At 41.9% G+C, this 23,300-nt stretch overlaps 1 protein-coding gene across 4 annotated transcripts in view; it reads left to right on the forward strand.

Moving 5' to 3' along the window:
* Window positions 1–23,300, forward strand: part of LOC146398708 (uncharacterized) — a 389,742-nt gene that overhangs the window by 157,361 nt on the left and 209,081 nt on the right. The window contains exon 1 of one of the 4 annotated variants that reach the window (XR_014819881.1): window positions 9,552–9,628. The exons of the other annotated variants lie outside the window; for them this stretch is intronic. The gene's annotated coding sequence lies outside the window, so the exon portion shown is untranslated. Of the gene's footprint in view, window positions 1–9,551; window positions 9,629–23,300 lie in introns of those variants that run through there. 4 annotated transcript variants of the gene reach the window in all.

The raw sequence follows: 23,300 nt of genomic DNA on the forward strand, positions 1-23,300 counted from the left end.
ACAGCATCATGGGATCCAAGCTGTGTCTGCGACCTCCACCACAGCGCACGGCAACGCTGGATCTTTAACCCACTGAGTGAGGTCAGGAATCGAACCCGCATCCTCATGGATACTAGTTGGATTTGTTTCCACTGCACCACAGTGGGAATTCCTCAAATGAAGTGCTTTATTCAAGGTTATCCAGCAGATAACTGGAAATACTGAAACTCTGTTTGGCTTGGAGGAGATAGAGAGAAATATCTTAGAAAAGAGCTTCTCAAAACTCAGGAATCCGACCCCCACCCCGGGGAGGGGGGCGGTCCTGTTAAAATGCAGATTCTGATTCTGGAGATATGGGGAGGACGCAGGAGTCTGCTTTTCAGACAAGCTTGCAATTCACAGTGAATGCTGATCCAGGGACCTCACTTGGAGTATCAGGTCTTAGGATGCCAACAACAGGGGGAGGATAGTTGCACCCAAGCTGGTGAAAACTCAACTTCCTGGCCACTTCTTTCCGAAGAATTTATTGAAAACAGCGTTTACAGAGCCACTCAATGTGGAAAAGTCGGCTCTTTCCTAACTTGAGAAAATCTGAGCTGTGGGCGGTGGGTGGGCTGCCAAGCAGAAGAGTCGAGGGATTGAATCAGAATTCCCAGCTGCTGGGGACTGAGATGCTGGGAAATCCCTGAGCCACATCCTGCAAGGGTGACAGTGACACCCTCACTGCTGGTGCGGGCCTTGTCCCCAGAGTGCTCCTCATCAGCTGTCCTGCTCTGCTCCTGCCTTCCTTGTGTGGTGGGGAGTGGGGAGGGAGGGCTGCCATCAGTCTGCCTGGCTGCCTGCATCAGCCTTCCCTCTCCCAGAGCTAAATGATTAGCTATCTCATTCCTATCAGGGCTCCCCTCCCACTCCTAGGTGTGGAATGACTTGACCCTGCCCGGCTGGCTCATTCAGAGCATCTCCTGGCCTCTGGTGCACGTCTTGGCTCATGGGCCAGCCAGCCAAGTGCAGATGAGCTGAAAGCGCCCCCTGCTGCTGCACCTTGGCACCTACAGTGCTGGCTCTTCTCCCTCTGGCCCGGGTGGGAGTGGGGGGGGGGTCCCCCGTGCAGAGCTGCCAGTCATGAACTTGACATCTACACAGGGTCAATCAGCTCTCCAAGTGGCTGCCCTGCTCTAGCCTCCAACATCCAGAGAATCTGACAGCTAGCCCGGGACCTACCTGCAAACCGCCTCTTTTATTTCAACAGTTCTGGTCTGGAGAGGGAAGCAGGGGTCCTGTGGGTTGGCAGGAAGGATTAGGATGTTTCCCAGGCTGGGCTTCATGTTCTGGCCATGCCTGGGGTTGCCAGGTGAAAGCTGTGCTGAGCCTTTGGTCCACAGGAGAGAAAGAGAAGAGAGAGAAAGATCAGAACAAAGCTCTTCTCAAATTTCAGACGACTTGCTAAGGAGATTCGAGGCTCCCAGAGGCAGAATGCTTTGCATATAGACAACTTGCAAATGAGCAGTCTGTTTGACTAGACAGAGTGCTACAGTTCTGGTTAAAAAAAATGTGCCAATGCATTTCTAATTTTCACATTGTTTTTACATAAATTTGCACATTAGGCTCGAGAGGCCTTCTATTCAAGTATGGGAGTGATTCACAATTAATTAATACCCTTAACTATGGCTGCATTCAGATTCAGGCATCAGACTGGGATGAATAGGAAAGAGCGAAATTTGAAAAAAATCATTCGCTTTAATTACGACTCGAGTTGGGGAACAGGTGCACACCTGAGTGGGCCATCAGGAGGTTGGGGCTCCATTTCCATTGTCATCTTTCTCAATCTTTTCTGCTCAGTGTCCTCATGCCCCAGGCTTGGATACCGGTAGTCTTCAAGAAGCCAGCAGCAGGGTTCTGTTCCTGGCCTCCTGGGTGGAGAAACAGAAGGTTGTAGGTCGGTTAGGCTGCTCAGGCTTCTCTTTGGTTCCAGTGTATTGCTTTGGAGGAATGTGAGTTTCATAGCTTTTCAAGGGGTTTGCTCTGAAGTTTATATGGGAAAAGATGAGCCTTCTGTTTCTTACTGTGTTTCATCAGGTTGGCTTTCTTCAGATCACCAGATCTTTGGGGACTTGAGAGCTTCTGATAGACAGCTCCCTCTGAGTGAAATGGCCTCTCCTTTGTCCCGTCGTTTCCTAAGGACTGAGCTTTTATGGAACCTGAAGTTAGAGATATGATTTAGAGTCTCCACTGACCCTCTTTGAGGCAAAAATACCCTGGGGAGACCAGCCCGTGAATGACTAAGCTGTGCACGCATCTTTGTGGCATTAAAGGCAAAAGGCAGGAGTCCCCACTGGGGCTCGTGGGTTAGGAACCCAACTCGTCTTCCTGAGGATGCATGTTTGATCCCTGGCCTCGCTCACTGGGATTCTTAGATCTGGACCTTCCATATGCTACAGGTGCAGCTATAAAAAGAGAAAAAGTAAAACAAATAAAATTGGGGGGACAGTGTGATATGGGTCACTTAGTGTTTGATACAAACTCTGTGTCCAAATGGATCCAAGGGTCTGAGGAAAAATTTTTTCTCAAAAAAGGGGATGATACCCCTAAGTCTTCCACATCTGCCTGTGTGACGTGAGTATGTGACCTAATTCCTCTCAGCCTCGGTCACGTCATCTGCACACTGGGGTTGGTGAGACCTTCCTCACCAGGCCATAGACTGTCATTCTCTCTTATAGGGTCAGAGTCTTCCTATCCGAACTGGACAGGTGATCATTTAATCATTCGGGACCCTGGCAATCCTCTCCAAGAAGCCAAATGCTCTTTAATCTATAGATGGTGTAAAAATTTATAGGGAGTGAAGAATTGAGGCGTGGAGACGATGAAACCATTCTTGGAAATTATTCCTCTGCCTTTCAGCCAGGCCTTGATGGTGTGAGCTCAGGGTGGAAACATCAGAGACTCTGGCTCAGGGAGGGAGACAAGGTGCCTGTTGTTTTAAAGAGAAGGCCGATGTTCAAGTTTAGCACCGTTGTGAAAATACTTAATTCGAAATGAGACCCCAGAAATGTGTGGTCTCACAGTGTTAGAGCCTGGAAGTCCACGGTCAAGGTGTCCTTGGGTTTGGTTTCTTCCGAGACCTCTCTCCTTGTCTTTCTATGTCTCCGTATGGCCTTTTCTATCTAGGTAGGTCCCTCTGGTTTCTCCTTTGGGGTCCAAATTTCCTCTAATAAGGACTCCAGAAAGAGTGGATTAGAACCTCATTCAACCCAATCACTTCCTGAAAGACCTAATGTCTAAATATAGTTACATTATGAGGTTCTGGGGGTTAGGACCTCAACATGCAAGTTGGAAGTGGGGAGAGACATGACTTAGCCCATAACAGAGATACTTCCTATAAAATTCAGAGGAGACGCTTCTCTGATTGGCTTGAAAATTACCGCAGAGAAGTAACCGCTTTTACTAAGTTGTGTCATGTAACAAAATCTTCCCCTCCATAAGTAGCTTATAACACAAAGGCTTACCTCTTCCTCTGTTGGCTGTGGGCAGCTGTTGCTCTGCTCCCTGTGTCTTTCCATTCCAAGCCTGCCATTCCCATGGCAGAGGGAAAAGGGTGGGGGCCGGGTGGGGGGGAACAGGGGACTTGGGGGAAGAAAGTAGGGCCAACACACGATGACTCTTCAGAGCTTCTGTCTGGAAGTATTATAAGCACCATTGTCATGAACATTTACTTCGCCAAGGCGATGCACATGGGCTGGAGCCTCAAGCTTAGCAGTTGGGTCTGTTCCTTCAGCTGGGAGGCCCTGCAAGTCAATTCCAACAGGTGTGGCTATAAAATCCCATCACAGGGGAACAGATGAAATCACTGAGATCAATGATACAATGTACCACAAGGTAGGTCACCGATCCCATGAAATGGATTCATCAAAATGCCAAGTTAAAATGTGGCTGTTATCTCCATCTATGATTATAGCTATATAACTGTCAGCTGTATCTGTTTCCATTGGGCTTAAGGCAGATTGTGCCTTTGTTCAGTCGCATCTCTGCTATTCACCCCGACCTGGCCCAGTTAGCAGGAATTTTCTAAGAAACTCAACTCACCACCCTCATGTCTGAAATTCTGTACTTAGAACCAGAAGCTCAACCAGATCATACTCATCTTACGACCCTCTTACTGACTGCTTCTCAGGACCCCCTGCTACGGACCTTCACCCAGGCCACTGCCTATGTCCTGAAGCATCCTCTGATCACCACCCTGCCACGGCCCTGCTCCAGGCACCAGCACGTCATCATCTGAGCCGCAGCCTGGCCTCCCCAGTCTTCCATCCTTCCTTTAGTGAGAGCTGTTCTCCACAAAGCAATAGTTACAACAAAACAGCTAATACTAAAATCATTCGGTTATGCCAACCTCTACGCAAATTCTCCAAGTGCAGAATGAAATTCAAACTCCTGCGCAGAATAGAATCCAGGCTATTGTGCTGTGCACGGCCCTCCACGGACTGTCCCATCCATCTTTCCCATCAGTCTTCAGCCTGTTCCTGCTCCAGCCTCTTGGTCTCCTTGCCTTCCTTGGATAAAAGCATCTCACTCCTCTCTCAGGAGCGCTTTGCCCAGAACACTTTCCGTTTGATGTAAGGATGCTTCGCTCCCTCCCTTCATTTAGTCTTTCCGAAGTGAAATTCTTCAGATAAGCCTCTTCTGAGGGCCCTGTTTACAAACGTCCTCCCGCCCCCATTTGAATGCCATTCTTTTGCCTCTTCTTGGAAGCCCTTCCTACTTGTGGGGATCCTTTGCATATTTATTTCTTTGCTTATTTCTTGTCAGTTTCCACCACATCGGTTTGCTCCTGCTGCCATAACAACTGCCACAAGCTGGTACGCAGAGTGCTGGAGGCCAGACGTCTGAGATCAAGGAGTTTGGTAGGGCTGGTTCTTCTGAGGGCTCTGAGGGAGCACCCGTTCCAGGGTTTTCCGGCTATCTTTGGCATTCCTTGGCTTGTGGAAGCATCGCTTTAACATCTTTCCTTGTCTTCACAAGGCGTTCGTCCTGTGTACCTGTCTATCGGTGTCCAAATGTCCTCTTTCTACGAAGATACACTTATACTGGATTGGGACTCATTCTAATGACCTCATCTTAAGCTGATCATCTGCAGGGACTGTATGTGCAGATAAGGCCACATCCAGAGGTACTGGGCTTAGAACGTCAACATATGAGCTCTGTGGGGCATAATTCAATCCACGGTGCCACTTCTAGAGTTCCTTCTGGACAGTGGTTCTCTCTTACGCATTATTATATGTTTGTCACCAGAATGGTGTCAAGCAAGATATCTGTGCTAACTAAAGGAACATTCTCAGAGTTCCTAGGGTGGCTCAGTTGGTTGAGAACCTGACAGTGTCCGTGAGGATGTGGGTTTGATCCCTGCCTTCATCCAGTGGAATAAGGATCCAGCTTTGCCGCAAGTTGTCGGGTAGGTCACAGATGTGGCTCAGATCTGGCGTCGCTGTGGCTGTGACCTAGGCCGGCAGCCGCACCTCCGATTCAGCCCCTAGCCTGGAAACTTCCATATGCTTCGGGTCCATCCCTAAAAAGAAAAAAAGTATTGCTCTTGGAATGGATTTACAATGAGATCCTGCTGTGTAGCATTGAGAACCATGTCTAGATACGTACATCGCAACACAACCGTCAGAGGAAGAAGGATGTATATACGTATGTGTAGCTTGGTCCCCATGCTGAACAGCAGAAAAAATAAATAAATAAAAAAGAAAGAAAGAAAGGGAGAAAGAAAGAAAGAAACAAAGAAAAAAGAGAAGAACAAAGACTGTTCTCTTCCTGTAGACATTCCACTGGACTTTTGCTCCCTATCAGGGTGTGAAAATCACTGTCCTGGGGATAAGGCTGACGCCCATAGGAAGTTTCCTCTGTCCTGATGGTACAAGTACCTTTCCTCCCTGCCTCGCCTCTCAGGGTTGCTACGTAATCGGGATTTACTGTCCTGGCTCAGCAACCCTCCCCGACCCCGCTTTGACCTCAGGTTTATTGCCAGCCCCAACCTCGAAAGTCCTTGAGCATGGTTTCACTTTGGCTTCTGGTGACTCTCCGCAAGTGCCTGGATGCCCGTCCTATTACGTCTCCTGGCCCTCAAGGAGCTGGCCTGGTCCACCACCGCCTGGCCTCTTGAGTCTGAGAGAGGCCCGGGAGGAGGCTTCATGCATGGCTGGATTTCAGAGGGGAGCAAGGGCTTGGCCACTGGGCATCAATTACATGTCGATTGTGTCAGGCTGCCTGTGTTCAGTGGTGTTTTTAAGAACAAAGTTCAAGTAACAGTCTTTCCATCCGCCAAAACTAGAAGAGTAGCACCTGGCAATAGACTTCTTCAAGAGCCAGGGGTAGCCGCTTCAGCAGATGAAGCAACACTGGAACGTGCCCACTGGTCTTGTCTTATTTCTCAGATTTTCACATCATAGCCTCCCCACCTCCTTGCCATCTTCGTGGAACTCTAGCTCCTTTCAAACTTCTAGACTGAGGGGAAACTTAGACAAATAAACCCCAGACAGACAGATAACCTTCCCTGTTTCCTTCTCCACTCTGAAACACCTTTGGCTTCTTGAAGGAAACTTTACTAAATTCAAAGAGAGTGGAGTTCCCATCGTGGCGCAGTAGAAATGAATCTGACTAGGAACAATGAGGTTGAGGGTTCGATCCATGGCCTTGCTCAGTGGGTTAAGGATCCGACGTTGCCTTGAGCTGTGGTGTACGTTGCAGACGCAGCTCGGATCTGGTGTTGCTGTGGTATAGGCTGGCAGCTGTAGCTCAGATTGGACCCCTAGCCTGGGAACCTCCATATGCCACAGGTGTAGCCCTAAAGAAAAAAAAAAGGGGGGGGGGGGAGAGAAGAAAATGGAATGAATAAAGTACAGGAAAACCTAACTGTAATTGTCTGAGTTTTTAGGAATTCAGGAGGTTGGGAAGAGACAGTGCCTGAGGTGGGAAAATTGGTCAAGGACAAATGATCAGATATTTGGGTGTTGAGTGAAGGAATTTGGATGCCTTCCTGCCCAGGGTTGGTTTTTAAAAATTATTTAGTTATTTATTTATTTTGTCATTTAAAGCTCTGATTTTTTTTTTTAATTTTAATTTTTTGGGTTTGTTTTTTTTTTTTTTGCTATTTCTTGGGGCGCTCCCATGGCATATGGAGGTTCCCAGGCTAGGGGTCGAATTGGAGCTGTAGCCACCAGCCTACGCCAGAGCCACAGCAACGCAGGATCCCAGCCGCGTCTGCAACCTACACCACAGCTCACGGCAACGCCGGATCGTTAACCCACTGAGCAAGGGCAGGGACCGAACCCGCAACCTCATGGTTCCTAGTCGGATTCGTTAACCACTGCACCAGGACGGGAACTCCTGGGGTATTTTTAAAATTAAAGTATAGTTGATTTACACTGTTGTGCCAATTCTGCACCGGGTTTTTGATCACAGCAATGGGACTGGGAAAGGAAAATGTGGGTCTGAGACCCTCATTACAATTAGAAACCGAGAATGCTTGAGAGCGATTTGCCTTGTTAAGACAGAAAGAGTCAAAATCGATTTAAATTTCAGGTTGCAATTTGGTAAAGAGGCCTAATCCTCAGCGAAGCGCAAGTCAACAAGCGTGGGCTAAATAAAATGAGGACAGCTTTTTTTTGGGGGCGGGGGGGAGCGTGTTGAATAGGAGCTACTTTGGGGACATTTGTGTAGAGATATCTCATTAAGCAGAAAGTAATTTATCTTTTAAATTTAACTTTATAATTTTTACAACGGATACATATTTATTATAAAGAATTCAATTAATGCAAACAGGTTCAAAGAAGGCAGTGAGGAAAATGTCCAAATACCATCCGCTGGAAGTAACCTTTGTTAATATCGAGTGAGGGTTGGGTCCCTGTGCAGAAACGTGGAAGGAAGGCTAAGTTTGGCATGGAAAGAGATAGGCTTATACAAGTGGGATCACATATGCGCACTCTTGTAAAAATTAGATGCATGAAAGTTATTGCTTGTAAGGTTACCGGAAAACTATAAAATGAAGGACTTCAGGTAAATATTGAGAGGGTACTGTGGAAAGCATAAGATGTCGAATGCATTTAAAAACACACATTGAATTTTATGCAGTGTTAACCCCCTAGCAAAAAAGATAGGGAAAATCAGCATTCTGAGATTTTTTTCTCTGCCTTCAGGTTCTGACTGCATTAATGAATATATATTTGAGCACCTACTATGAGCCAGGAATGGGTCTAGGTGTTTGGGATATGAAAGTGAATAAAATGGATAGATTTCTGTCCTTGTGGAGCTTGTAGTATGGTCACAGGGAGATAGAAGATAAATACGATGATAATTTAGTAAATAAAGACAGAAAAACAAAGGGTAAGAAGGAGCAGAAGTGACAGGCTTCAGTGTGAGAGAAGGTTATACTCTCAAAGAATTGGTTATGAAGGTAAGATTGCAGAAAAAAGATGAGTGGATTCAGATATCTGGGGTGCCCATTGTAGGCACAGGAAAGCGAGGTTAACTCCTCGCCCCACCCCAAGCCATGCCTGGCAGTTCTAGGACCAGTGAAGAGGCCAACAGGGCTGGAATGGAGTGAGCCAAGAGGAAAATAACGGAAGGCCATGGACATTTACAAGAAGGAAAGGCTGACCAAGCAGAGCCCTATAGGCCATTTTAAGGACATTGGTTTATACCTAAAGGGGGAGCCCCGACAAGTCATAGTATTTTTTTTCTCATTGCAATTATTATAATATTTATACTCTGCTTCACGACTCTGAGTTTCGTGGATGTTTTGTCTTTTAAAATGGATTTAGTGCTTACTATCAATTTTTCTATGTTAGTGTTTTTGTTTTTAAGGCTGTGTAACAAAGTATCCCGAAGCTTAGTGACTGAAAATAATAATTATAATGTTAACTCCCACGAATCTGTGGGTTGACCGGAATACCTGGGCATTCACATGCTGGCAGTTGATGCTGACTGTTGGCTCGAGCAATGACACGTTTTTGCTCCATGTGGCTGTAGCATCTGGCAGCATGGGGCTTGGGCTCAGAGAGAGAGCATCTCAGTTCCCTTAATGTCTAGGTCTGGAACTGGCACAGCACCATTTCTACTGCAGATTCCAGGTAGAGGTGGAGGAAAAACCCTTCATCTTTCATTGGGTATTGTGGCCAATTTTAACTCATCACGATGACTTATTTTATTTTTATATTTATTTATGTATTAAAGTATAGTTGATTGACAATGTTGCATCAACTTCTATTGTACAGTGGATTGACTCAGTCATACACACACACACACACACACACACATTCTTTTTCTTGTCTTATTTTCCAACATGGTCTATCCCAAGAGATCAGATATAGTTCTCTGTGCTGTGCATATGGTAGGACCTCATTGCTTATCCATTCTAAATGTGATAATTTGCATCTACTAACCCCAATCTCCCTGCTCCCCCTTGGCAACCACAAGTCTGTTCTCTATAACAGATGACTTATTTTTTGAGTTCTCCCCTATGATTTTTTGCATTTGGATTTATTTTGACTGTGTCTATCTCACTGATTAATTTTTTCCAGAAAGGCTCATCACCTGTTCTTTTCTGCTTGAGAATGAATATATTTTTGCCTGCCTATTGGAAGAATAAATTGACCAGGTAAAATATTCTTTTTTTAAAAAAAGGTGGGTTTTTTTGGGTCTGTTTTTGTTTTTGTTTTTTGTTTTTGTCTTTTTAGGGCTGCACTCACAGCATATGGAATTTCCCAGGCTAGGCGTCTAACTGGAGCTACAGCTGTCAGCCTACACCACAGCCACAGAAACGTGGGATCTGGGCCACGTCGCAAACTACACCACAGCTCACGGAAACACTGGATCCTTAACCCACTGAGCAAGGACAGGAATCGAACCTGCAACCTCATGGTTCCTAGTCAGATTCATTTTGCTGTGCCACTACAGGAACTCCCCCCTTTTTAAAAAAAGTTTTTATTGCAGTACCATTATTTTATAACATTATGTAAGTTTCGTGTGTATAACATTATATTTCTACTTCTATATACCCTACAGCATACTTGCCCTAAAAATGTGTTTTCCCTCCATCATCATACAGTTGATCCCGTTTCCCCATTTCATCTTCTTCTCTGCCCATGCCCCTCTGGTAACCACTACTCTGTTCTCTATATCTGTTTGTTTGGTTTTTGTTTAGTTGTTTTTTCATTTATTTTGCTATTTTATTTTTTATTAGCTTTTTCATATTTCACATATGAATGAAATCATTCAGTATTTGTCTTTCTCCATCTGACTTATTTCACTTAACACAGTCCTTCAAGTTCCATCCATGTTGTAGTAAATGGCAAGATTTCTTTTTTTATGGCTGAGTACTATTCCAATGTGTGTGCATGTGCGTTTGTCGTAATTTCTTTATCTATTCATCTATTGATGGGCACTAATGTTGTTTCTATATATTAGCTATTATAAATAATGTTGCACTGAACATAGGGGTGTATATATCTTTTCAAATTAGTGTTTTGGTATTCTTTGTATAAATACCAGGAGTGAGATAGCTGGGTTGTATAGTAGTTCTATTTTTAATTTTTGAAGGAATTTCCATATTATTTTCATAGTGGCTGCACCAATGTACATTTCTGATGATAATGCATAAGGGTTTCCTTTTCTCCACATCTTGCTAATATTTGTTATTCCTTGTCTTTTTGATAATAGCCAAACCAATGAGTTGATATTGCATTGTGGTTTTGACTTGCATTTCTCTAATAATTAGAACCTGTCTCTGTGTTGGTCACATTTTTGTTGATATATGTTAGCACTCTACATACTCATCATGTCTAGATGCAATTATTCTTTTTTTTTTTTTTTGGTCAAGAATTTTCTTCTGTTTTATCTATGGATATTTTGCTTGTTTCACTTTTTTTTTTTTTGCTTTTTAGGGCCACACCAGCAGCATATAGGTTGCAGGCTCAGCTCTGCATTGCTGTGGCTGTGGCTGTGGCTGTGGCTGTGGTTGTGGCCAGCAGCTGCAGCTCCAATTTGACCCTTAGCCTAGGAACTTCCATATGCTGCACCTGCAGCCCTAAAAAGCAAAAAAACCCCACAAAAACAAAAACAAAAAAACCCCAAAACAAAACAGAAAACAAACAAAAAACTAAAGGAAAGGAGCAATACTATCAATAAAAGAAATATCTCATAATGGTGGAGATTCTATTCATTTTGGAGATGAGACAATCCTGAATGTGTCTGTACCTAATAACAGAATTTCAAAATATAAGAACTAAAGGAAGAAATCCAGAATCATACTTGGAAATTTTTAACATCTCTTTTAGTAATTGATAGAATATATAGCCAAAAATTAAGTAAAGATGTAGAAGATTTGAACTATATTATGAACCACATTCAGTTAATAGGCATTTTTAGAATAGTATTCCTAATAGGAAGAGAATATACATTTTTTTTCTAGTGCACATGGAACATTCACTAAGATCACACAATAGGATAAAAATTTGTATATTAATTTAAGAAGATAAAAATCTTCTATAGTATGTTCTCTAACCATAAGAGAATTAACTGTAAATAAATACCAATAAGACAGCTATAAAAATATTATAGATTTGGAATAAAAAACTAGATAATCCCTAGAGCAAAGATAAAACTATAGGAAGTATTTTAAAATATTTTGAAATTTATGCAATTGAAAATACACAATACCATGGGAGTTCCCGTTGTGGCACAGTGGTTAACGAATCCGACTAGAAACCATGAGGTTGCGGGTTCGGTCCCTGCGCTTGCTCAGTGGGTTAACGATCCGGCGTTGCCCTGAGCTGTAGTGTAGGTTGTAGACGCGGCTTGGATCCTGCGTTGCTGTGGCTCTGGCGTAGGCCGGAGACTACAGCTCCGATTAGACCCCTAGCCTGGGAACCTCCATATGCCGAGGGAGCGGCCCAAGAAATGGCAAAAAGACAAAAAAAAAAGAAAGAAAAAGAAAATACACAATACCAAAAGGTAGAATGCAGCAAAAGCAGTGAAAAGTTAATAGCTGCAAATGCTTTTATTAAAGAAGAAAAGTTTAAAATAAAAGAACCAAGTTTTAATCTTAAGAAGAAAAAAAGGAAGAAATACTCTAAATAATAACAAGATATTTATGGAAGATAATAAAGCAATAGAGAAGACTAAATTGGTTCTTTGAAGAGATTAGTGAAGTGGATAAACAGGTAGTATGTCTGGTCAAATAAAACAAAACGCAATGATAGACATCGGGAATGAAGGAGGCCATATGACTACTGACCACACAGACAGTAAAGGGATAGTAATAAAATTATGAAAAAATTACACCAATAAACTAGACAACTTAGAGGAAATGGTCATATTACTTAAAGAACATTACTTATCAGAACTAAGTCGAGGAAAACTAGAAAATATATGAATAGCCCTGTATCTGTTAAAAGAATTGAATTTGTATTTTGTCTTCTCTCAGAGAAAGAGCCAGACCCAAAGGGTTTTATTAGTGTATTAGTTAACATACTTAGAGAAAACACTCTCTAACGTACTTTATGAAGCAAGAATAAACATGGCTGTAATTTTTTTTTATTTTTAAATTCTTTTGCCATTCTTTTCTATTTTACTCTTCTTCCCCCTCCTCATTTCTTGAGTTCTTGATTCTTTTTTATGTGCTGGACTCTGATCATTGCATTCCCTCCCTAAAAATTGTTAGCTGTGCAGCTAATCCTTCTACAGTCTCTTCTAGAAGTCCAAGAACTTTGGGGAAAAATGATCCCCAACCCTTGTTTAATCTCCTTGCATCTCTATATTTCTTATCAGCTCTCTTATCTTCAAGCAGATTTTTAGAAGGCATTTACACTTATTTTAATCTCATTGGAATGCCAGTCAAAATTGCTTACTCTATGGTTGGTACTTTTATGTTGATTAATTATTAAATATGTATGTAGTTTTCCCTTCTTCTTGTTCTTCTCTTTTATTGATTGATATTTATAGGTGAATTTATTTCTGTAGACGAATTAGTCAATTGGGAATGAGTGATTGATGTGTAAACTTTATTCTGAAACTAATGTGGTAGTGAGTTGTACTAACAGGTCCGTCTCAAACCACACACTATAGTTTATTGCTGTTTACTTTCTTTCACTCTTATTATGGTATTTTGCTTCATGTTCATGAAGCCACTAAATATTCTAGGCATGATCGTACTTAGATTTTATTTTATTTTATGCTTCTTGTTTGACAGAATGGGAGGTTGCTATGCTGTAGCTTGAGTGTTAGGTTTCATCTTTTCAAACTCCCCTTCTATCATCTTCAGAGATGATCTCTTCCAGGAAGTTTTCAACCACGCAGTTGACAAGAAAGAGGGATAGGAAATGGAAACTTCTCATTTGTATTATGAGTTGATTGTTCTATCTTCATCCTGAGTAATCTACCAGTAAACTTGTCTTTTAAAAAGTTGATGTATATGACCGACCACAATAAAACCATAATCCTCAAGGTTCCTAAGAAGACATTAGAGAAGTAAAGAGGAATACAGTATGCAGTTTAATGCTATGGGGAGCAAACATGTTAATTTTTAGGCATTAACGGTATTAACTGTTGTCACTTTTGCCAACCCTTCTGGCATTTGGGACATGTGAATCGAATCTAATTGCAGAGTGACTGAAGCTGCTGATACTGTGTGAGAAAGTCTTGTTTAAAAACATTCTTGATGTCTGGTAAAATGTACATTTTTCAAAACAAAATCAATGGAGGTCTATTCCCATAAAGAGATGTGAGGACCACAGTTGACTCACATATGAGCTTGATTTTCCTTTGGCATATCTTATTTCCACAAACGGGCAATGTCATTGATTTGAAAACCACCCTTCTGCATGTCCTTCCCTGTTCCCAAGGGCCTGATAGGAATAGCAGAACTTCTCGGATGTGGTAAGAACTCCAAAAAAAGGCTCTGCTACATCTTGAGGAATATTACTCTGGAATTTGGGACTGTCTGGAAAGTTGCTGCAGCCCCAGTAAATGTTGAGATATTAACTATAATTTATTCCACCTGTTTTGCTGAGGATTATGTTAACTTTGGCTAATTGTTGAGGAGAATATTTTGAATTTTGTTGCATGCGTGGCAAAATAATTTTTGAGACATTGGTTTTTTGTTTGTTTTTAATGTAAGAATTCCATCTTATTTCCAAGCAGTTGGCCGCTTTGGGGGGGGGGGGTTCTACGACGTAGGAAGTGGTAGCAGGGTTGCACCGCTATGTTGGAAGCAGGGTGATGGCCGTGGAAACAGGAAGGCAGAATAGACAGTCTGGACCAATTTTTGTCTATGGCTCTTGGCTTTTGCCTTGTTTTCTTAAAGCTGGTCTTAGGGTTACATTTGCTCCTTCCTTTGGCATGCTTCCTCCTTGGGCTCATCCTTCTATGGATTTTTAAAGTGATAAGAGAACAACCATTAAAAATAGGTGCATGCAGGAACAGGGCTGAGGTGGTACCCTGAGTTATTTTAGCTTAAGTGTTGTGGAACAAAGCATTAAAGTCATGCAATGTAATTCTGTGTGTCCTTGTGTTTTGTGTGCGTGACTCCCCGAAGGTCCGTTGGGAGGTGGCTGTAGATACTATAATAACGGGTTGGGACTAGGATTCAGAATCCTGGTCATCCCTGTCTGTGTTCATCATGGAGCGTGAAAAGTGCACCCTCCTATCCCCTCTCCCACAGCGACCATCGAGATGGCAGACAAACCAACAACCACAAACAGACCAAACCCCAGAAAACACAACTAAGGCTGCAGTCAGTGATTGATGTCTGCTACAAGTTCCAACCAGGTCAGAATTATTTCTCAGCAGAGCTTCGGACTTGCCTGGGTTTCTGATTCTGAACTTACCTAGCCTACTGTGGTCTACCTATTAGTTACCTTATCCAGCATCACGTGACCATTTAATTACCTCTCCGGTTGTTTCCAGGGACTCTGTTCACTGTGGTGCCTACTCATAGAAGGTAAGGCTTAACTTAGGAGTAATCCAGACCCCACTGCATAGAATACAATCCCTGTTAAGGTGTAAAGGACTGATTTTATATTGTGTTTCTGCACACACACACATATATATCATGGTACACTTACTTATAATGATATTATATTATATTTCTGGCAGTTGCACCTAAAAGGGGGGAAAGAGAGATTCGAGTCAAGGGATAATGGGGAGAAGATGGTAGAGAGCATGCTTTCGCTGGCGGGGGAGGGGTGAAGGGTGTTAAAGCCACATCTGTCCTGATTCATGCTGCTGCTTCCCTCCAGCCCTGCCTGGCATGACTCGGGACTGGCTAAATCATTTATTCATTTTCATCAAGTGTCCTGGTATTAATGACTGTGCCCATGTCCCAGCTTACACTTTTATTCCAAACTGCCCCAGTTTCTATCCTTTAGCTCATGTTGAAACATATTTGGTCTTTACAACCTGAGGTAGATCTTCCCACTGAGGTTAATTCTTTACTACTGCTGGCTAGGTATTTAGATCTAGAAAGAGAGAGAGGTTAGCAATGAGATCCTGCTGGGGAGCACTGGGAACTGTGTCTAGTCACTTATGGTGGAGCATGATACTGTGAGAAAAAACACTATATACATGTATGTGTAACTGGGTCACCATGTTGTACAGTGGAAAGAAAATAATGTATTGGGGAAATTAAAAAAAAATAGAGATAGAGATATCCCTTGCTTCTAAATGGACTTTAGATACTAAAGGTAAATCTGTGACAGAACTCAGCTCCTCATGGAATATGCCTTTAGTGGCAGAATTTGGGGGGTGTCTTTTCTGGCTGCTGGTGTAGAGGGCTTGCCGTTTGTCAGCTGTCCAAAGACGGACACCTTAATGCAGCTCACTTAAGAGTGATGTGTGAATCACAGGGACGAACTATTATTAACTGACAGGGGTTAAGATGGTAAATTTTATGTTATGCGTGTTTTGCCACAATTAAATAGTCCCCGATCACACAGCTTTTTTCCCCCCAGTTGCATATCAAGGTAAGGACACTTGCTGTCCTCCTTCAGAGCTGTTCCCACTGACCCTAATGCCAGTTCTTGCCCTCTCTCTCCTTTCATATCAATTTCCCATCCATGGTCCTCAGCTCATGAAGTCCTGCATCTCCAAGGGCCCAAGTTCTCTTTCTAGGGGTTGGAAGACAGAGTGGGTGGAAGCTGAAAGAGAGACAAAAAGAGATACGTGTTCCCGGTGTTACACAGCAGGATCTCATTGCTTTTCCACTCCAAATGCAGCACTTTGCATCTATTAACCTCAGATTCCCAGTCCATTAACCCCAGATTTCCAGCCCATCCCACTCCCTCCCTCTTCCTGTGATGAAGCATGATAATGGGAGAAAAAGAATGTGTCTATGTGTGTGTGACGGGGTCACTTTGCTGTACAGCAGAAAATTAACAGAACACTGTAAACCAGCTATAGTGGAAAAAAAATCATTTTAAAAAAAGAAAAAAAAAAGAGACATACATGTTGTGGAAATAGGTACCTTCAAAGTCCCTTTCCAGTCTTGGTCCTACTTTCTCACTCTTTCTCAGTAAGGGGATCTCAGTGATGAGTTTTGAGTGGAAACATTGGCATCAAAGTCCTGGGTGAAACTGTACCATCCTTCTACTTAAGCCCGAACTGCCTAGGCTTGGGAGAAGATACTGGTGGGTACATTAAAACTCGGGGCGAGTCAGCGAGATAACCTTTAAAGTTCTTTCAACCTCTGAGCCTCTATTATTCCCTCCAATATACTTATCTTTTATTATTATAAACATAGGCTTTTGTGACATGTTCACTCTAGATGCCTCTGCTGACATTTTTTTTTCTAAATGTCATACTCTGTATTATCAATTATGTATGAAGTTCATATTATTTATATGTTGGAAAATTTATCCAGAGTAAGACGGTTTTGAATATTTTTGAGATTTTGGAGCATGATTTATGTAAATACCAAACAGCATTGGCTATGGCGCCTTCCCTTTTCTGCACGATTTTCTGATTCTAAAAGTGAGAGACCATTGCTTGTATTTCACAGTGAATGAAGTCTGAGTTTTGGTATCAGTAAGCCATTTAGGGACAAACAGCTCTTCCCCCAAATTTTTCTTTTTTTTTAAACACCTTAATTTATTAGTAAAGCTCATACTGGATGAGCTTTCCCCTGATTTACTGCATAAAACGAAGTGGGACATTCACACTGAGCCCAGAGACCACAGCAGCCTCTGGTGTCTGTGGATGGAATGATTTCCTGGAGACGAAGATGTCCTCATGAGTATTGTCAATTCTTCATTTCCTTCCCTGGCAAAAAAAAAAAAAAAGAGAAGAAGAAAAAAAAATTCTTCTCTGGTTCCCACTGGTGTCCCAGGTAGTGGAAATTTAAATTGTGATGTATTTGCTAGAAATCCCAGCCATCAGAAAGTGGGAAGAATCAATACCCTCTTTAGAGATTGGAGGTTTGGAGGGCCTCCACATTAATCTCTTTTAAATATCCTCACTGCATGCAAATGGAAAAATGGATATTTTTAACATTCATCACGTAGCCTTATAAGGTCACCTTTTGGAAGTCACTAAGGCTTTGGAGCAGTCAGTGCTCAGGTTTGTAATAACGTGACAACACTCCATCTTAAGTACATCCTTCTGCACCATGTTTGGTTTTCTCTATTATTATTTTTTTTTTACCAAATGCATGAGGGCATTTTTACTTATTTTAACTACACGATAATTAACCTTAAGTTAAACAGTTACTTAGAAAACTTTCATGACCCTCTTTTCTTAGATTAATCAGATGTGCTGATGTCTGGTAGTAACCAGGAATATGAAGAGCGTTTGGCCTTGGACAAGATAAGTAGATAGGAGATAAAAGGGATGTCCTACCGGGAGGCTTATTAGGGGATCTCCCTTGTCACCCCATGCATATCTCTCCATGGCACCTGTTCCCCTGCGTCATTATTGCCTGCCTTCCAGACCATCCTCTGCCTCTGCAGACTCTTTGTTTTATCCCTAGCACCTAACACATTTCCTGGACGACAACAGGTGTTTAGTACATATTTGTTGATTGGAGGGAGGCAATAAACGCTCGAATTCTTTCAAAATAAGATAGCTAAGGAAACATCCGCTGAAGGAATGGGATTTGATCTGGGCTTGAATGATGCAAGATCTTACGTAAGTGCCAAGGTGCCTGATAAAAATCAGGAGGTCTTGTTCAGTGTGAGCTTCAGATAAATGATAAATAAATTTTCAGTATAAGTATATCCCATGAAATATTTGGAGCAAATTTGTACTAAAAATTGAATCATCATTTAAATTTGAATTCCAGATAAACAATGAGTCTTTTTCAGGGGAGCCACACTTACGGCACGAGAAGGTTCTCGGGCTAGGGGTTGAAATCACACCATAGACATGACCTGAGCTGCTGCAGTGACAATGCCAGATCCTTAACCCACTGAGCCACCAGGGAACTCCCACGATGAGTCTGTTTTTAGTATGAAGTTCCTCAATGTTGCATGGGATGTACTTATACTGAAATATTATGTTCTTTATCTGAAATTCAGACTTAACCGGCTGTTCTATGTATTTATTTGCAAAATCTAGCAACCCTAATAGACAATAGATAAAATTTTAAGTTAAGGAAATGGCAAGAGAAAAATAGGGAGACATTTGGTTTATAGGAGAATCTGAGTCTTTGAGTAGGAATATCTGAATGGAGAATCACAATGGAGGACAATGCCTAACATGTCTCTCTTCTTCCTTGCTGATTTTCTCTTCTTTTTTTTTTAAGTTTATTATAGTTGATGTACAGTGTTCCTTCAACTTCTGCTGTACAGCAAGGTGACCCAATCATACATATATATATATATACATGCTTTTTTTTTCATACAAAGAACTCAACAACCAAAAAATCATACAACCCAATCAAAAAATGGGCAGAAGACCTAAATAGACATTTTTCCAAAGAAGACATACAGATGGCCAGCAGACACATCAAAAAATGCTCAACATCACTAATTTTAGAGAAATGCACATCAAAACTATAATGAGGTACCACCTCACACTGGTCAGAATGGCCATCATTAATAAGTCTGCAAATACAAATGCTGGAAAGGGTGTGGAGAAAAGGGAACCCTCCTACACTGTTGGTGGGAATACAAATTGGTACAACCACTATGGAAAAAACAGTATGGCGGTTCCTCAGAGAACTCAGTATAGACCTACCTTCCTTGCTGATTTTCTTTTAAAAATGGATATCCCAGGAATTGTCTTGTGGTGCAGCAGGTTAAGAATTTGGCGTTGTCACCTCAGTGGCTCAGGTTGCTGCTGTGGTGCAGGTTCAGTCTCTGAGCTGGGAACTCCCACATGCTGAGGGCTTGGGCAAATAAAATGGATATTTGGGTTTCTGAACACACTTCACCTACTTCATGCTCTTCCTTTCCGCACACGTGTTGTATAAAGGACAAAGGGTTCCCAAAGGGCTCCTTATCCTTTTGGTCATTGAACCTGGAAAATGCTTAATGTATCACTGACTATATAACAGCGAGGTACACGACTGTGTGTTCAGTAAAGACATGAGTCACAATAACGATACATTTAAACATTTCAGATGGCTTTATTGGAGCTCTTTAATGAAGAAATTGACCATATTATTTTCTTTAGATAGACTAACCCTGGACTTTGACAGGTGCTGTATAAGTTAGTTGAAGGTCTTCCCTTTGCTCTTTCAATGTGCTTATTATAAAAGCTGGCTTTGCTAGTTCTCCCATGTCAGCATTTCTTTCTTCTTTCTTTTCTTTCCCTTCCTTTTCCCTCCCTCCCTCCTTTTCATTCTTCATCTTTCTCTCGCTCTTTTTCTTCCTTCCTTTCTTCCTTCTTTCCCTTTATCGGTTCAGTGACTCAGTGTCTTTTACATAATATGGAAACCAAAAATGTTGATGGTTTTATCTTTATCATGCTGTCGCTATTCAATACCTTTTGTTCCATCATACCATGCTGGGCTATGATGGCCTTATACAAATCTATTTCAACAAAAACAGTACATTCTTCGAGGTGCTCCTGTCCCAAAACAAGATGAAATGTTTTAGCTAGCTCTCAAATTAGCATTCTTGTGCTTTGTACTGAAATAGTGACTACAAAGTCGCAGGACCCAATTGTCCTCATTAACAGCAACTCTTCTCATCCTTTCCACTTTTTAACTTTTAGACCTTAAGGCATTTGAGAGGCACAGATCCAGAAAGAAGAAACCACAGAGACCAAGAAGCAAAGCACAGGGAGGATAAAGAGAGGTGATTTATCTTCTATCAGCATTCATACCCTTTTATTATTAAATCTGATTTCATTATTCTGCATTTGTGCAGTGAATTGTTCACAATGGAGAAAGCGAGAGAACACTAAGTTTTGAGGGATGAGATACCATCCAGAGATAAACCAAAGGCTAATGGTCTCAAAGAATAATAATATAACCTTGCTTTTAAATTTTCTTTTATTTTAGTGGATCTGTAACCTAGTGTATTATGTAGGTTATCTGAGAACGTGGGTGTTCTGTTGGATTTTCTTCTGGAAATAGAAAACATGGAGATGAAACTCAAGGCTTGGTTCATCATTCTCTTTCACTCTCTATGTATGTGTATATATTTTTTTCTCTCTCTTTTGTCTTTTTTAGATTTTTCATACGCACACTCAATAGAGAATATTGTTCATTGCCAATAATAGGAACAAAAGGGAAAAATAAAGACTAAGTTGAGAGAGTCAGTAATATTTGAAAAATGAAAGAAAATAAATTTAAATAAATATAGAGTAAATCAAAGGATATTTATCCTTAATACAGTCTTCAGCTTGGAAAATATCTGCTCCAGGCTTTTAGCCTGCCGAGTTCTGTTAAAGACATGGCAAGAGGATATGATGATACAGTCTTTACCTTGAAGGTGAATATGATTTGATGGTGGCAAGACACAAAATTCAATAGGTGAATGATTGTAATATACAGCAGAATAGAATAAGGGCCAAGGAGAGGTATACCCACAGTTGTAAGAGAGGTTTGAGGGAGAGAGATTATATCTTGTTTTGAGAGTGGGAGGACACAGTGATTGTGGTTGGAGGGGAAGTAGAATTTCATCTGGAAAATGAGTAAGATTGGGGGAGAAATGGGGAAATAATTTTCTGGTGGAAATACTATTGCATATCACTGAGAAAGGACACAGGGGAAGTCCAAAGATTCCCGCCTTGCTGGAGTATATCAGGTATGGAGGCAATCGAAGGGAATATAGGGCTGGAAAGGTAGGTGGGGACTCACTTGTGTAGGTGGAACCACAGAAGCCAAATTGTCATCAGGACCAGATACCAGAAAAGAGGGAAAGTCCAAAAAGTCAAGAGTCAGCTAATGATGGGAATGTCATTGATGAAAAAGGATTTACTGAGATAAGAATGTCTAGGACTGGGATTTCTGGAACACAGTCCTATTGGGTGGTGAACCCTTGGGTAATACTAAGAATAGCTAATACGTCATTAATGTTCACTATGTAATAGTGAAGTCTTAGGTATTGTCACCTGAAGTTTTGATCTCTCCCAGGTATTGAAACTGAAAGTGGTCCAGGTCTATACCTACCACAGTTCTGTGTGCTTTTCAGTGGATCGACACATTCTGTCCTTTCACCGACCCTATGGGTTTGGGGCTATTATATTCCCACTTCATAGATGAAGAACTTGAATCAGAAGGAAGGGAGGGGACTTGCTCAAGGCCACAGTCTGAAAGTGGTGAAGTTAGAATTTAACTTACAAAGAAATATAGAAATAAAAAAAAAGGGAATTGTGAAGGTGAGTCGTCTAGGAAGGTTAAAAATAAAGCCAGTGTTTCAATATTCAAGTTATAGAAATCCAGGTACAAATTGCACATGGATCTTATCAAGGATCCATTAAATTAATATAAATAAATAGGTTACTTAGATTGGATTGGGTACTTGCAAGATTCAGATTCAGTCTTCAAAACAACATTGTTTTTTTGTGCAAACTATGCACAAACATGTTAAAATTCGTAAAGGGGGTCTTTGGTGTGAATTTGACTTTGTTACTTGGTTGGTCTTGTTACTTCTATTGAAATCATCTGTAGGATGTAACAATGTAAAGAAATGTTTTTCCTTTTTCTGTCTCCAAACTGCAAGCCTTTGCCTCCCGCTCTTTAATGAGAACAAATAACATTTGTCTCTACAATAACCAGGCTCTTGGGTACTGGAGGTTTGTTTGGAAGAACATTCAAGATCTAAGGCACATTGTGAGAGGTCGTTACATCTCTCTCTGAGTTAGCTCTACAAAGACAAAGCGCTCCTTACCAAATGGATACTCAGGAGGAGCTGGCAAATAAACACACTGTGGGCTACAGGAGGGAAACTGCTCTTTCAGGGTCTAAAGTGATCCGTGTTCCTCTGAGGAAGATGATGGTGGAATAGTTTTCCTGGATCTTTTTGTTGTTGTTGTTGTTGTTGTTGTTGTTGCTATTTCTTGGGCTGCTCCCGCAGCATATGGAGGTTTCCAGGCTAGGGGTCTAATCAGAGCTGTAGCCACCAGCCTACGCCAGAGTCATAGCAATGCAGGATCTGAGCCGTGTCTGCAACCCATACCACAGCTCAGGGCAACGCCGGATCGTTAACCCACTGAGCAAGGGCAGGGACCGAACCCGCAACCTCATGGTTCCTAGTTGGATTCGTTAACCACTGCACCACGATGGGAACTCCGTTTTCCTGGATCTTTGAGAGAAGTGTTGGGTTCCCTCTCTGATAAATCAGATTGATCCTTTGAGCTGACCTCCAAAGGGCCAGAAGCAGTGTCAAGGCAGAAGTCTCTGCCAAGGAGACAGATAATGATGCTGATGGTGGTAATGATAATATTTGAAGTGAAGGCACCGAGTAAACATGTTTGTTGACTGCGTATTTGTCTAGCATTGATCTTTTATAGAATAGAAAACCAAGGACACGGATGGAAGAGGCAAGGCAAGCTCTATGAGGAGCTACCACTATTTGTACAAATAATTGTCTTCCAGAAGCTGTTAGCTTTATCCCCTCTGTAGAAGCCCATGTTATCCTCTTCTACAGCCCATAAGTAGATCCGTAAGAGAAGCTGGATCGAGCTTTATGATGGTCAATTACCAAGGAAAGATTCCAGGGCCATCAAACTTGCACTATTCTTGCGCCTCTCCCCACCCCCCCAAGAATTACCAGCCCTGTTCAAAAGCAGTGACAGTCTCTGTTCTCAGGGAATATTGTGGGTTTTTTCTTCTCTGCTTCCTTCTTCTGGTTGAACTTTCCACACAGTTTCTCTCAATGCTGTGGTCC

This window comes from Sus scrofa, chromosome 11, assembly GCF_054392235.1.
Source record: "Sus scrofa isolate SSC_HxYL_T2T_F1_AM1 chromosome 11, Sscrofa_HxYL_maternal_Yorkshire_Landrace_v2.0, whole genome shotgun sequence".
NCBI classification, from domain to species: Eukaryota; Metazoa; Chordata; class Mammalia; order Artiodactyla; family Suidae; genus Sus; species Sus scrofa.